This window comes from Procambarus clarkii, chromosome 10 (genome assembly GCF_040958095.1).
Source record: "Procambarus clarkii isolate CNS0578487 chromosome 10, FALCON_Pclarkii_2.0, whole genome shotgun sequence".
NCBI classification, from domain to species: domain Eukaryota; kingdom Metazoa; phylum Arthropoda; class Malacostraca; order Decapoda; family Cambaridae; genus Procambarus; species Procambarus clarkii.
Genome location: NC_091159.1, coordinates 42703575 through 42719876, shown reverse-complemented (window position 1 = coordinate 42719876; position 16302 = coordinate 42703575). Strand labels below are relative to the sequence as shown.

The window sequence follows — 16302 nt, the reverse complement described above, 5'->3', positions numbered from 1 at the left end:
ATCTAACTATCTAAATTACAAAGAAAGGCATATCAGTAGTAATTGTTTCCATCTCCTGGCCATTAATATAACAATATTTGCAATATGCCTGCAAATGTGAGTGTTGCCATTCAGGGTTCGAAGCTTCAGGTAGTGTCCGAGGCAGCTCGTTGATGATCGATGTAGACGGGAATCACAGCCGTTGTCCTCATGAATCACGTGGGAAAAATTATGGTTAAAATAGCAGCCAAATTGGCAAGCCTATAACTTAAATCTTTAATGTTCCCGTACCACAAATAAACATAATATTAAAAGTGGACTATATACCAAGCGGTATTCATCGTGTTACTGTAATTAATGGTAGTTAAAAACGCTTTAAATAGACGGTTCCGTCTAATTACCACAAGCTACACAAGCTTCACAAAGCTTCCTGGCAATACTTTAGTAATGAATAAATATGATATGTTAAGTTAGACAGACCTAACCTAACCTAACCTAGCCTAGCCTAACCTAACCTAATCTAACCTAACCTAACTTAACCAAACCTAACCTAACCGAAGCTTGGATCGTCGACTTGATTTGGCGTCACCAGCTTTTTATTTTCGTCTAATTTCTTTATAAAAAAGATACTTTTTCAGATTAAATATGTTTTTCGTGTTGTACATTCAGCACCAACATTATAATGAGTAAATATATCATATTTATTCATTACTAACGTATTGCCAGGGAGCTTTGTGCCTCCCAACACCTCAAACCAATTCTATTTGCTGACGACACAACCTTCATTTACTCCAGTCCTGACCCTCTTGCTCTAAATGCCACAGTAAATACTGAGCTAAATAAAGTCCATCTTTGGCTAACTGCCAACAAACTCACCCTTAACATTGACAAAACCTTCTATATTCTGTTTGGCAATAAATCCTCTAGTCTTATAAATCTCAAAATAAACAATACCCAAATTTGTAACAAATTAGATGGCAAACAAACATTAACATTGACAAAACCTTCTATATTCTGTTTGGCAATAAATCCTCTAGTCTTATAAATCTCAAAATAAACAATACCCAAATTTGTAACAAATTAGATGGCAAATTCCTTGGCATTCTCATTGACCACAAGCTGAATTTCCAGGGACACATTCTAAATATATCAAAAAAAGTTTCAAAAACTGTGGGTATTCTTTCTAAGATCAGATATTATGTACCGCGCCCTGCTCTGGTGACTCTCTATTACTCCCTTATCTATCCTTATCTCAACTATGGTATTTGTGCTTGGGGTTCTACTACCCAAAATCACTTACGTCCTCTAATTACCCAACACAAAGCCGCTATTAGAACAATATCCAACTCTGGCCCCAGACATCACTCGGTACCCCTACTCAAATCTCTTAATATGTTAGATATTAAGTCACTGCACATTCTCTCATGTGTATTATACATATATAAAACGCTAAACTATAATGCCAATCCTGATCTTAAAAGCTTCATAGAAGGTTGTAACAGAACCCATGAGCACCACACCAGAAATAAATACAGTTTTGATATTCCTAGAGTACGTCTTAATCAAACTAGAAATGCTCTGCAAATCAAGGGGCCCAGAATGTGGAATGACCTTCCCAACCATGTTAAAGACTGTACCTCTCTCAACCAGTTTAAGATAAAAACTAAACACTACCTAATAAATTCCCTGTAATCTACCTCACTCCTCTATTGTCAACCCATGTCTGTTATTTTCTTTTTTTTTTTCTTTTTTTTTTAATCAACACTGTCAACCTATTGTATTTGTGCTGCTTTTTCAGTCATGTTCCCCCTTTTTTTTTTATCTTTATTTGTATTTGTTCTCAACATCTTTTATTCTTTATGCTCAATTAGTATTAAGTTCTAGATATTAATGTTTTTCTTGCCCGAAACGCATTGCGTAATAGTGGCTTTAGGCATTGTATGTACTAGCTCTATCTATATATCAATCCATTAATGTAACATCACTTGTATGTATATACCTTACCTGAATAAACATCTGAATCTGAATCTGAATCTGAATCTTGTGAAGCTTGTGGTAGCTTGCGGCGGTCCATAGAATTACCCAAATCGGCCCAAAACTACACAAATCGTCCTAGCATTACGTAAGTAATGAAGAAATATGGTATATTTACTTACTATAATGTTGGTGCTACACGTAGAACATGATCAAACCTATTTTTACTCTGAAATAATCTAATTTCATAACGAAATGAGACGTAAATATGTGAAAGGTGACGCCATAGGAAATCGACGGTCCAAGCGACAATTGTGTGGAGCGACTTATCCAAGATATATGGTCGCCTGGAGAGTGTTTGCTGCCATATCATCCTCCTGTACACAGTGATCCAGTCGTCGCATTTCATGGCTCAAATTGTCGCAAATTTAATTGGTGATATTAAGAAGTAGAATGCGTATTTATATAATATCTTTCATAAACAGCCATTAAATCTTTAATATTTATTAAACAAAACGTGTCTGGAAGTTAAATCAACTCCACAGGACAATAAATTTGTTATATAGATACTAGCGTTATTCGTTGGTATGCGTTCGCAATTTAAACTGCTCATGTCCTTTTCGTTCATTGAACACCGAACCCTACACAACTGTAGCGAGTAGATTATCCCAATAATATACTCGCTCCAAATGCATTGTGAATATTCCTGTCAACCTTTGGAGATGAATGAGGTGAGGCGTTGCCCGGGCAACACGGTGAGGTGTTGCCCGAGCATATAAGCAGCAGAATAGAAAACATTAACTAGTCTACTTTCAAGTGTGGTCTAGAGCAGACACTTGCGAGATACTGTACCGACTCTCAGTGCGCTCAACTCACACCAAAGTATCACCTGTGTACTTCTGTATATTCGACCAAATATATATATAGTATCTTAGTGTCTGTGTTTATTTGTCACCATACTTTACTAACAATAGAATCATTACATTGGTGACCCCAGAGAGTTTCGACGATACCCAGCCACGATGGACTACAACATGGACTCTCACTGGACCTCTACTGCTACTGTTTGCTGTGATGGGGGCCACAGGGGCCCAGAATGTGGAATGACCTTCCCAACCATGTTAAAGACTTTACCTCTCTCAACCAGTTTAAGTTAAAAACGAAGCTATACCTAATAAATTCCCTGTAACCTACCTTACCCTTCTATTGTCAACCAATGTCTGTTTTTCTTTAAAGAGCGCTGTTTGTCGACATAATTGTATTTGTGCTGCTTTTTCATCTATGTTTTCATTCTACTCATTATGCTCAATTAGTATTAAGCTTGTCATTTACGTTTATCATGCCCGAAACGCTTTGCGTAATAGTGGCTTTAGGCATTGTATGTACTAGCTCTACCTATAAGTCAACCAATCCTTGTAAAAATTTATTGTATGTATGTACCTTACCTAAATAAAATTGTATTGTATTGTATGGAACACTGCCAACACCCTCGCCACAGCTATGATTTTCATCGCGTCCATCTCTGCATTTTCATCTACTACGGCTTGCTGCTCCACGATCGTTACTCACTCATCTGACAGCCTCATCAATGATTACATCATGTTGGATCTACAGCTTGTCCTGCCGACTCTCCGTCGCTGCCAGGGCACTGCTTGTCCTACGCCCACGACAGCTGCTCTGTCATCAGATTCATCTACACGTTCACTGCATTTTGATACTCGGCCGACTCAAGCCCTTTGCGCAGTACAGGACTTACAGCTTGCGTTTCCGACACTTCGTCGCCTTCAGGACAATTCAGCTCTAGATGTGATTACCTCGTTGTCCTAACTACGTGCCTACATTACCTCCTAATGTCCTGGTGCCCGAGCCCATCCGCCCCGGATCTAAATGCTCCACCAGCGACCCAAGGACGCAACAATTATGCACATTCTTCTCTCCTGCTACACCAAGCTTGTCCACACACTGCCTACATCTTTTGGTACCAGACTACAATTTCCACAGTCAACAAAATGTAGTACTCGGCGTGTACAGTCCTAATCAACCCAAGACGCTACAGCTTCGACACAGAGCAGACAGCAGACTACGACCGCATCGAGCCGCCACGCTCTCGCTCCCCGAGTTCAGACACTCACAATTCTCAATCGAGCCACCACGCTCTCCCACATAGAGCTCCACGACTCCGGCCTCACTCAGCCTTCTGCTCTGCTCCAGGCTTCGTCTCAACGTCTGCGACACTGCTAAATCCAGAGACACATCCGCCGACTACGCAGTTCACTTTTCGACCACAGTTACCAGCAGCACCGCCACCTATGACAACGGACGATCCTGTACGACCTCCCACCCTACGACCCCAGTAAGATGACAAGTTATGAAACCGGAGCCCGACCAGTTGTCTAACCACAAGCCTAGCATGAACGAACCAAACAAACAACCTCTGGATCACAACCATGCACGAACGGAAGCCCGACCATGCACAACCCATAGCCCAAGTGACACCCCCGGAGCCCGACCAGTTATTTAACCGGAGCCCGACCAGTTGTGTAACCGAAGCTTGAGCAGTTGTGTAACCAGACCCCGACCAGTTGTGTAACCGTAAGCCTAGCAAGTATACATCTCATCCAACCCCCATAAAGCTAAACAGTCCCAGAGCACAACCAAACTCCATTCCTAGTTCGACCAAACAAAAATCTGCTTAGAGCTACCTAAAACCCTCCACTTGTCCTAGAAACACACTATGGAGCCATATCAAACAATTGAACTATACACAAAAAAAGAAACCAAAATTTCTAGCAAACAAACATAAAGCCCTTGCAAAGAAGCCCTTGCATTGTATGTACTAGCTCTATCTATATATCAATCCATTAATGTAACATCACTTGTATGTATATACCTTACCTGAATAAACATCTGAATCTGAATCAGAAACAAAGCCCTAGCAAACAAACCTGGAGCACTAGTACACAAACAACCACTGGAGCACAACCATGTACGAACAGGAGCACAACCATGTACGAACCGGAGCACAACCATGCACAACTCAAAGCCCAACAAGTCACACCCCCGGAGTAATGCAATCGGAACCCGACAAGTTGTGTAACCGGAGCCCAACCAGTTGTCTAACTGCAAGCCTAACATGAAATGGTCACTGCTTGCATCACAAGCGGGGATGTTTCTGGCGGGGGAGAAAGAAACAATTGCGCAGCGCGTCCCGCGGCGTTGCGCGGGCAGTTTGGGGTCGTATAAATACGGGCGCACAATAGGGCTCCGCCTCACTCCGCCTGCCCTCGCCGCTGCCCTCGCAACCACTCCCCGGCCGCCCGACTTCGCACGAGATGGACAACACGCCAGCTGCCTCGGTACCTGACCTCTCTCTCACGGACATCCTGGGGCCCTCGACACCCCAGACTGTTCCGGCAGGGCCCTCCTGCCCTACACTTTTAAACCCAAGGTGAGGTTTTCTGTCCAATTCTAGTCAGGTCCTCCCCCAGTGCGGCGTGTGCCTAGCGCCATCCCCTCGCGGTACGTGTGTGCCGCCTTAGTTAGTCCTTTGGGCTCTCTGCTGTTGCTCCCGGAGAGCTGGGGCGCCCTCCTTGGGCCTGTGCCGGGCGCCCCCGTGCCGTGCTGGTCGCGTGGCTGGCTTAGGGTCGGCGTGCCCCGGGCCGCGTCCCTAGTGGCCTGCGTTTGGTCTCCTCTCATGTGGGGCCCCGTCCAGCCGTGCCCGTCCGTGTCCAAGGGGCCCCGCAGCGCGGCGTGCCTAGGCGCGCGCCCTGCCCGGGGCCCCCCGTCGGCGGCCAGGCGTGCCCTTGCCGGCGTCGCCATGTGGCCAGGCGTGGTGGGCCCTACGCCCTTTGTGCTCTGCCTTGGGGCCCTTTCCCTCGCCGCCATCGACCACGTGTCTGGGCGTGCCTCGGCGTCCTTCCCGCCTTTCCTTCGGGGCTCCCTGCCGCCGGCCCGCCGGGTTCCCTGGGTGTCCCAGGGGGCCAGGTTTCGCCTTGTCCGAGGACATGTGTCGCCGTCGGCGACGGATTGTGGCCAGGTTCGGTCCTACGCCCGGGGCGCATGTTCTCGGCGGCGGCGGCACGTGGCCAGGCGTGGGCGGCCCTATGGCGGGCCCCGCCTTGGGGCCCATGTATGCCTTGCCGGGCCGTCACGTGCCTGGCCGGCAGGGCGTGCTTCTGCGTCCTTCCTGTTTCCCTCGGGTGTTCCCTGTTGCCGGTCTGCCGGCTTCCCTGGGATGTCCCCAGGGGTCGGGTCTCCCTGAGCGGACAGTCGTTGCCCCTGGCGACGACTCGTGGCCAGGTCCGGCCCTCCGCCCGGGCCTGCTACGGGGCACACGCCTGGTCGTGCTGCCACGTGGCACGGCGTTCCGTGGCGCGCACGGTTGGGCTGTGTCCCGCCCTTCCTGTTCCCTTTTGGGTGCTAATCCACGTGGCTTTGCGCCACGGCTTCCCATGTCGGGGCTCGGGCTGCCTTGCGCCCGTACGGCCGCCCTGTGTGCGCCCCCCCCCCTCCCCCTTTTCGTCTAGGCCCTGAGCATGCCGTGTGGCAGCGCGTGGTTGGTAGGCCACGGGGTCCTTGCCGTGTGTGGTGTGCTCTTGTTAGGCACGTCGCCCTCGGACGTCTCGCCCGGCCGTGTTGCCCGGGGTGTTAGCCCCAGGCCCTCCGGTGTCCCGGAGTCCCCAAGTAAGTCTTCCCCAGAGTGGCGCCGATCAAGATGTCCCCAGACGTCCGTCGGCCGGTATAATATAATATGTATTAATATATAATACAATACTACAATGGTATAATAGTATAATATAACTGTATACTGTATAATATACAGTATGGTTGGTAGCGTGGTTGGTAGGCCACGGGGTCCTTGCCGTGTGTGGTGTGCTCTCTGCTAGGCACGTCGCCCTCTGACGTCCCGCCCGGCCGTGTTGCCCGGGGTGTTAGCCCCAGGCCCTTCGGTGTCCCGGAGTCCCCAGGTACGTCTTCCCCGAGTGGCGCCGATCAAGATGTCCCCAGACGTCCGTCGGCCGGTGTAAGTCCGGCATGTAGTCCCCAGACGTACGTCTGGCCGGTGTTGCCCGGTGTGTTATTTCAAGCTTTCCGCCGTCCAGGCCCTCAGGCACGTGCCCTGCTTGCCTGGGGGGTAGCCAGGACCGTTCCCACATGTCCTCCGTCTGGCCGGTGTTGCCGGCAAGTTGGTTCCCAGGCGCTCCCGCCTGGCCGGTGTAGCCTGGTGTGTTTGTCTTAAGCGCCCTGCCCGTCCGGTGTAGCAGGGATGCCTCCTACGTCGTAAGTTCAGCGTTCGTCTGCCTGCCCGTTCGCCTGTGTCGTCTGTTGTTCTTCTTCGTCGGAGGGAGACGCCGGCGTTGGAGCAAGGACCCGAGATCAGCTCGACGACGATGGCAGGTTTACGTCTACGGGTACGCACCACAGGCCCTGGGTTCAGCGTTAAAGCCGGCAATCCAGGATGACTTCGTTATGTTCGTTAAGTCCTCGGCGTCCAGTTCCAGGGGCCGTGCCCTGGACAGGGGGGTGGCCCCCATGTTGCCCGGGGCACGGTATCCTCCAGCAGATGGCGGCGTCGAAGCGTCGTCGGGAACGTCGTATATTTAATGATCCCCATTCTTTGCCTCCTTAAGACACTGTAAATTATGTCTTTCTCACACTTGGTGTGAGAAAAAAATTTGGAAGGTTTCTTATCTTGTACTAGCAGACTTCTCGCGACATGCCTTGCCCTTATTCATATTTATGTTCCACATTTCAGCACCGACATGCCTCTGCTTTCAGATCACCTCGGATTCACTTTGCCCCAGCCTAATTTTACTCAGGCATTCGTAGCCTTGTGCATGTCGTACGTTCAATCTTCGCGTCCGCTGTGTCACAGTTTGCTTGTTCACTTTTCCTTGTCTTACGTCATTAAGTAAAGTCGCCAGGATGTCCTATTTGCAGAGTTATAAGTAATTTACTAAGTAAAGTCAGACAGGACGTCCTATTTGCAGTATTTGCGGGCCCTTAATTTGCTTTACGTTCCCTGGCCCTGCATTTTGCCTAGTTTCCTCAGTAGTTACAGTACTTTCGCTGGGCCCTTGCAGTTTATTCACGTCGCTTATTTGGTTATATTTATGTTATGCATCTCCTCCGTTCTCTTAATGTAACATGGCTATATTCCACGCCGATTGTATACCCTTATTTTGTACTTGCAGATACCACGTGACATGCCTGCCCTTTTCATAATTATGTTCTACATTTCAGCGCTAACATGCCTCCTGTTCCAGGTTACCTCGCTCTCTTTCCCAACCAGCCTCCTTAATTTACCCCGACAGTTGATGCGTTGCTTGTCGCACGTTTATTTGTACGTTGCTGTGTTCAGTATGCTTGCCTATGTTACCCTGCCTTCCTCATTAAGTAAAGTCAGCCAGGATGTGCTATTTGCAGAATTACTAAGTAAATTATTAAGTGAAGTCAGCCAGGCAGTGCTCGTTGCAGAGTTACTAAGAAATTATTAAGTAAAGTCAGCCAGGATGTGTTTTGCAGAGTTCCTAGAATTATTAAGTAAAGTCAGACAGGCTGTGCTATTTGCAGTTTCGCGGGCCCTTATTTTAGCTTCACGTCTCCTGGCCCTGCAATTTGCCTAGAGTCATAGGTAGTTACAGTAGTTTATGCTTGGCTATTGCAGTTTATTCACGTCACTTCTATGGTTATTTATGTTATGCTTTCCTCCGTTGCTTAATGTAAAATTGGTTTTATTTATTCTAGGGCGATTGTTCCATTTAGCCTACCACAATTTAATACATCTTACTTATTTGCTAACATTTGTGCTGTGCTTCATTTATGGTTGTCATTAAGTATGTTTCTATTTATTATAGGGCAAAATGTCCCATTCACCACTATTCATCCCTGTTACTCATTTGGTTACACTTGTGTCGTGCATCCTTTATGTTTGTTATAAAAACATTTTGTTTGTTTACTATAGGGCGATTTGTTACATTTAGCGTTACGTTATTTAGCTTACGTTAAATAAATAAAATAAATAAATTTACTCCGACAGTTGATGCGTTGCTCATGTCGCATGTTTATTTTTGCGTCGCTGTGTCCAGTATGCTCGCCCACTTTTACCCTGCCTTACGTCATTAAGTAAAGACAGCCAGGATGTGCTATTTGCAGAGTTACCAAGTAATTTATTAAGTAAAGTCAGACAGGCAGTGCTAGTTGCAGAGTTACTAAGTAAATTATTAAGTAAAGTCAGCCAGGATGTGCTATTTGCAGAGTTCCTAAGTATTATTAAGTAAAGTCAGACAGGATGTGCTATTTGCAGTATTCGCGGGCCCTTATTTTAGCTTCACGTCTCCTGGCCCTGCATTTTTGCCTAGTTTCATCGGTAGTTACAGTAGTTCATGCTTAGCTTTGCAGTTTAGTTTCCTCAGTGGTTACAGTATTTACGCTTGGCTCTTGCAGTTTATTCACGTTACTTATTTGGTTCTATTTATGTTATGCTTCACCCCCGTTCTCTTAATGAAAAATGGTTATATATGCACGCCGATTGTATCCCCTTATTTTGTACCTGCAGACATCACGTGCCATGACTTGCCCTATTCAGGTGACCTGGACAGGGGGGTGGCCCCCACGTTGCCTGGGGCACGGTACACTCCAGCAGATGGCGGCGTCGAAGCGTCGTCGGGAACGTCGTATATGTAATGATATCCCGTTCTTTGCCTTCCTAAGACAATGTAAATTAGATTTTATACGCTTATATGGAAGGTTTCTTATTTTGTACTGGCAGACATCTCGCGACATGCCCTGCCCTTCCTCTTAATTACGTTCTACATTTCAGCACTAACATGCCCCCTGCTTTCAGATTACCACGGATTCCTTTTCCCAAACAGCCTACCTTAATTTACTCCGACAGTTGATGCTTTGCTCATGTCGCTTGTTTATTTTTTGCGTTGCTGTGTTCAGTATGTTTGTTCATTTTCCTTGCCTTACGTCATTAAGTAATGTCAGCCAGGATGTGCTATTTGCAGAGTTACTATGTAATTATTAAGTAGTCAGCCAGGATGTGCTATTTGCAGAGTTACTAAGTAAATTATTAAGTAAAGTCAGCCAGGATGTGCTATTTGCAGAGTTACTAAGTAAATTATTACGTAAAGTCAGCCAGGATGTGCTATTTGCAGAGTTACTAAGTAAATTATTAAGTAAAGTCACCCAGGATGTGCTATTTGCAGAGTTCCTAAGTAAATTATTAAGTAAAGTCAGCCAGGATGTGCTATTTGCAGAGTTACTAAGTAAATTATTAAGTAAAGTCAGCCAGGATGTGCTATTTGCAGAGTTACTAAGTAAATTATTAAGTCAGCCAGGATGTGCTATTCGCAGAGTTACTAATTACTAGTCTTTTGCTGGGCTACCTTTATGCTTCTCCCCTTCCTGTCTAGGTATGTTTAGGTATGGCTAGCGGTGCGCGAGCCGCGGCTTATCGGTTGCCCCGCCCCACCCCCCTGGCTCCCTGTTTACTCGGTCTCGCCCGCTTACTTCCGCATTCTTCCACCCCATTCTACGTTATCGCCTCTCGCTTTTGGGCCTATGTCCTTTCTCAGACCGGGTTGTGTGCCGTCCAGCGCGCCTCGGCGACGTTATCTTTTCTTCGGCCCTCTGTCATTTCCGCCCCCCCCCCCCAGCCGTGCGGGCTCGCCTGTGGGAAACGTCCCCTTGGTTCCTCCTACGTCTGCGTGTCTGTTAAATCTGTTATTGTTGGACTCGCAATTTGATTTGTATTTATTACGGCAAATTTTTCTCCCGCAATTTACTCTTTGTTTATGTTTCACGTTCAATTTGTTATTAAGGGACTATCAATTAGGATTTGTATTAATCTATTGCTTTGCCTCTCTGCCTTTAAGTTAATTTCAGCTAAGGTACGCTAGTTGCAGTGCATTCGGGTGGGGCCCCCCCCCCCCACAATTTTTTTTCCTCCGGTTATTTCGTCCTATTACACTCGTTTCCCTCTTTATATATTCTGATTATTGTGCATTATGTTTGACCACCCATTCTTCATCGTATCGACAGTACATTAAGGTACATTCGGATGCTAACGAGAAGTTTAGCATGGCCTCACGCACGGTGTCAGGCAAAAAACTGGCCATTCGGCCTTCCTTTCGGCAAGCTCAAGCCAGTCAGTTAGCATGACGTCGACCAGCTTGTGGTTGGCCAGCGCAGCCAGCATGCTGTTGGCCATAGGTCGCTAACGTTCTTTGGCATCCGGCCTTCTGGGCTATTTTACTCTTGTTCCTTCGCCATTGTTGTTTCCTACTACGTATTAGTATTCTATTTAATTTTACCTCATCTATCATTAGGTTAGGGGCCCCTTACCTCCAACCGCTATTCCTTCCACTGCGCTCTGCCCGCTTGGCGCTCACTGCCGGTTTCTTCTGTTCCCTTTATTCGCAGCCACGACAAGCCGGAACCCCCCCCCCCCCTTCACACCCTACTGCGGCGAGGAAGAGAACGCGAGACGGATATTCCTCTGATCACCATCAACGCACGCAGCGGTGCCGGGATGCAGCCGCCCAGGGCCTACGTTAATACTATTATCTTCTCTTTATTTGCTGGGCTATATGGCAGTATTAATATTATTCCGTACCGTTACTGTCATTCCAGTATTATTTTATTAAAATATAAATTGTTATTATGGTTTGGCGTTGCTTTCTTAATTTCTTCCATTCTGCGGCACTTGCCGTCATCTGTTATTTACGATATTACATTGTATTCTTCATTGTACGATTATTTACGACATTGTATTCTTATTATTATCCTTATTACAGTTACTGAATGGCAGCTCCCTGCCGTCGATTTCACTTTGCTCCTGTTCTAAAGATGTTGCCGAAGTTCACGGCGTACTAGCTGCGGCTCGCAGACGCTCATTGACAACACAAGACTACACTCAGCGGCCACTCAAGGCAGACTCCTTGGCTTCTATCCAGCCCAATCACCCGTCTGGAGGCAGAGATGGGATAGAGACCAAAGGTAATGTTCCCCGCTCACATTCTACATCCGATTAGGACACAAGCATGTTATAGATTTGGCTTTAAGAATTGGTTCTTATTCCATTTTATTGTTTATGTATATGTTGCTTAGTTGTTATACCCTTTCTTGGTATATGTATTGTTTATATTCAAGATTTATAGTGTTTCGTCTTACCCTGTTATAGTTGCTTTGTGCCTCCTTGCTGTTCTCCTCCCGGTTTTCTCCCACCTTTGCTCTTAGCAAAGGTACTTCCCCATTCCGTTTGCTGGAAGATTCTTAGATTTGTTAGCCCCCCTTCATTGCTACAGTATAATTATTCGGATGCTCTTTATTCATCCAGGATTGTTAATTAAGGTTTCTCTTAATTCCTGCTGCCGGGCTCCCTCCCCCGTTTTTCGTCTCCGTATTGATTCAGCTAGGGTTTCCCTCTCGTCTGTGCTCTTGCCTGTCACGATATCACTGCACGCCGCTTCTGCCCACCCTTACTGCCTTATATCTTTCAGCCCGGGGGAGGTGAGCTACGCGACAAAAAATCGACGCACGCTCCGACTGGACCAGGTATCGCTTACATGGTCAGGAATCAACACTCTTCGGATCCTACAAGCACAGATCCTACAAGCGCTCCTGTCACCAGGCGAGATTTCTCCAGGATCCTACGCGCTGCCCTCTCGGCGCTAGGCTTGACTTCAGATGACTACGCTCCGCACCCAGCTGTCTCGGGACGGGCTCGCCACATCAGAAATAATGGCAAACGGCAGGCGGAAGAGTATAGTGCTCACATCCTACGTCAGACGGGACGTTGTTGCTCTGCTACATGGAGTGCCTCACGCGGCCAGCTGGCACTCGCCCTTCGGGGGGGGGTCCGGCCGCTGGCCTGCGGTGGGGGTGCAGCGCCGGTCCCCAAGTGTCCCGCTGTCCGCAGCTAATACTTTGCCCAGTCTAGGTGCTAGTAAGCCCTACTTGTAGTCACACCCCCTTCTCCTTATCCATTAGGTCTTTTACGGCCTCTTGGCCGGGTACATTACGTGTTATGTGGTCTCTCACTTATTAGTTATTCTTTGTGTCCTGCCTGTTATATCCTAGTGTTATATAATTACTACACATTTGCACTCGGCCTTAATTCTAGTACCAGTTAACCTTTAGGTTTCTGCAGAATTAGTTTCCATGTCACTATAGGCTAAGGTCTCATACTTACTACGGGTGTACCTTTTAAGTTAAATCTAGTCCTTGGAATTGTTACTGTTAATTCTTACTTTATATATTTACTTTATATATTTACTTTATATATTTTAATATAAACGTTATATATTCCTTAAATTATATTTGAAACTTTGTATATTTACATGTTCATTATTAAGTTTTATATAATATCAACTTTGTTAAGTCTATAATATAAACCGTGTTTAATATAAACTTTATATAATTACTTACTTTATGTGAACTTTATATATTTACATGTTCTGCAGAATTTAATCTTCAATAAACTTTAACGCCCCATACTGCCAGTATCTTCCTCCCCCTGGTCAGAAAATGGTCACTGCTTGCATCACAAGCGGGGATGTTTCTGGCGGGGGAGAAAGAAACAATTGCGCAGCGCGTCCCGCGGCGTTGCGCGGGCAGTTTGGGGTCGTATAAATACGGGCGCACAATAGGGCTCCGCCTCACTCCGCCTGCCCTCGCCGCTGCCCTCGCAAAACCCCACCCTCCCCCCCTTTGCAAGCGGCTGCTTTTGTACCCCCGTCATGCTTTGCACAGTTGTCCCGATTGTCTCCCCACTGCATGTGGGAAGGGGGGTGCAGCGCCGGTCCCCAAGTGTCCCGCTGTCCGCAGCTAATACTTTGCCCAGTCTAGGTGCTAGTAAGCCCTACTTGTAGTCACACCCCCTTCTCCTTATCCATTAGGTCTTTTACGGCCTCTTGGCCGGGTACATTACGTGTTATGTGGTCTCTCACTTATTAGTTATTCTTTGTGTCCTGCCTGTTATATCCTAGTGTTATATAATTACTACACATTTGCACTCGGCCTTAATTCTAGTACCAGTTAACCTTTAGGTTTCTGCAGAATTAGTTTCCATGTCACTATAGGCTAAGGTCTCATACTTACTACGGGTGTACCTTTTAAGTTAAATCTAGTCCTTGGAATTGTTACTGTTAATTCTTACTTTATATATTTACTTTATATATTTACTTTATATATTTTAATATAAACGTTATATATTCCTTAAATTATATTTGAAACTTTGTATATTTACATGTTCATTATTAAGTTTTATATAATATCAACTTTGTTAAGTCTATAATATAAACCGTGTTTAATATAAACTTTATATAATTACTTACTTTATGTGAACTTTATATATTTACATGTTCTGCAGAATTTAATCTTCAATAAACTTTAACGCCCCATACTGCCAGTATCTTCCTCCCCCTGGTCAGAAACGAACCAAACATACAGCCTCTGGATCACAACCATGCACGAACGGAAGCCCGACCATGCACAACCCAAAACTCAGGTGACACCCCCGGAGCCCGACCAGTTACTTAACCGGAGCCCGACCAGTTATTTAAACGGAGCCCGACCAGTTATTTAACCGGAGCCCGACCAGTTATTTAACCGGAGCCCGACCAGTTATTTAACCGGAGCCCGACCAGTTATTTAACCGGAGCCCGACCAGTTATTTAACCGGAGCCCGACCAGTTGTGTAACCGAAGCTTGACCAGTTGTGTAACCAGACCCCGACCAGTTGTGTAACCGTAAGCCTAGCAAGTAACTTGCTTAGCTTCAGTCCCTGAGCCCATTATGTGGCTCTGTAACCCTTTCTACTACCACCCACAAGATGGGTATGGGGTGCATAATAAATGAACTAAACTAAACTATTGCAGTATTTGTACATTGAACTGTCGCTTGTCAGTAAACTTAGTTACGACAATACAATACAATACAATTTTATTTAGGTAAGGTACATACATACAATAAATTTTTACAAGGATTGGTAGACTTATAGGAATACAGTTAACTATTAACTTCATGAAATAATATTACCTTATACGCGAGAATAATTCTGAATACACAGCGAGAAAATTGATGAATGAGGCTTTGGGTCAGGCGGCGGCGTAGGGGAGCCTGGCCTGAGGACAGGCAACTGTAAATGCTTCACCCTCCACATACTTCAAGTGAAAATAATTGCCAACAGAACCTAAATACCAAACCTACTATACGCCTAATTAATTATAGAATATAAAATTAATTTATACACGATAAAAACTTTTTAATACACAGTACATGAAAGTCGATAATAAATGCGTCTTGGGATGTGGGGGAGACGACCGCCGCGTTAACGAGCCTAGCCTGACGACGGGGTAGTTTAACACTGGGGAAGTGTATTCTACATAATATCCTACCCATATAATGTTGGCAAATCATGATCCTCAAAAATCTTCCACAATATCCGAGAGACGACAGACTATTTAGCATTAGTGGAATACAAACATTTGAATACTACACAACCCGGATGAAAAAAATAGGGAAACAATGACCCTCGTAGACATTACAAAACTCAATGCTATAATAGCGAACAAATGTATAATGCATTAAGCATTGTAGGTGGAGGTAGACTATATATTCATGCATACCTCCCAACTGCTCAGATATATTTGCAAAAAAAAAAAAAAAAAAAAATATGATCAGCCTTACCTACACGGGACCTACGATGCTCACGCCACGGCTGCTTCCTGACGACTGACAGGGTCGGCGTCGATGACCCCGTAGCGACCAACCGACCCAGAGACTCCCTGCCTAAAATTATTTGAACAACGTATTGAAATTCCTAGCGTATAGCGCCAGGAATGTGTAAATTAATATTTATATGCATTATAGGCCTTTCTAAAGTAATTTATAGATCTGAATATCATATATTGTCTAACAAACGAATTATTTAAGTTAAGATTTTAATTATGCCAGATACAATTAAGTCTCATCGCACACAAGAAGATTCGTCGGCTGATTTTTTTTTATTTATATATAAAAAAGTTTCTAAATTCTTGTAATGCCAGTTTTTAAATTCTTGTAAAGCCACTATAGCATGCATAGCGTTTCGGGTAGGTCCTTAATCCTAATGTTTATCCCGGAGTATGACCTGCCAAATCGTTTAACAACCTATTCTCTGTCGGGTGAACAGTTAAGGAGTGTCGTCCGATCAGTCCTTCCCGGCCAGGATCAAAGGGCTTGTAACGGTTCTATTGTTACGTAAAGTATGGTGACAAATAAACACAGACACTAAGATACTATATATATATTAGGTCGAATATACAGAAGTACACAGGTGATACTTTGGTGTGAGTTGAG

At 45.5% G+C, this 16302-nt stretch overlaps 1 long non-coding RNA gene across 1 annotated transcript; it reads left to right on the top strand.

Moving 5' to 3' along the window:
- The first annotated feature begins 5408 nt into the window (after positions 1–5408).
- On the top strand, positions 5409–14365 carry LOC138363064 (uncharacterized). Its single transcript, XR_011228005.1, has 2 exons — positions 5409–11958; positions 12462–14365. It is a non-coding gene; the product is annotated as an uncharacterized lncRNA (long non-coding RNA).
- Positions 14366–16302: the final 1937 nt, after the last annotated feature.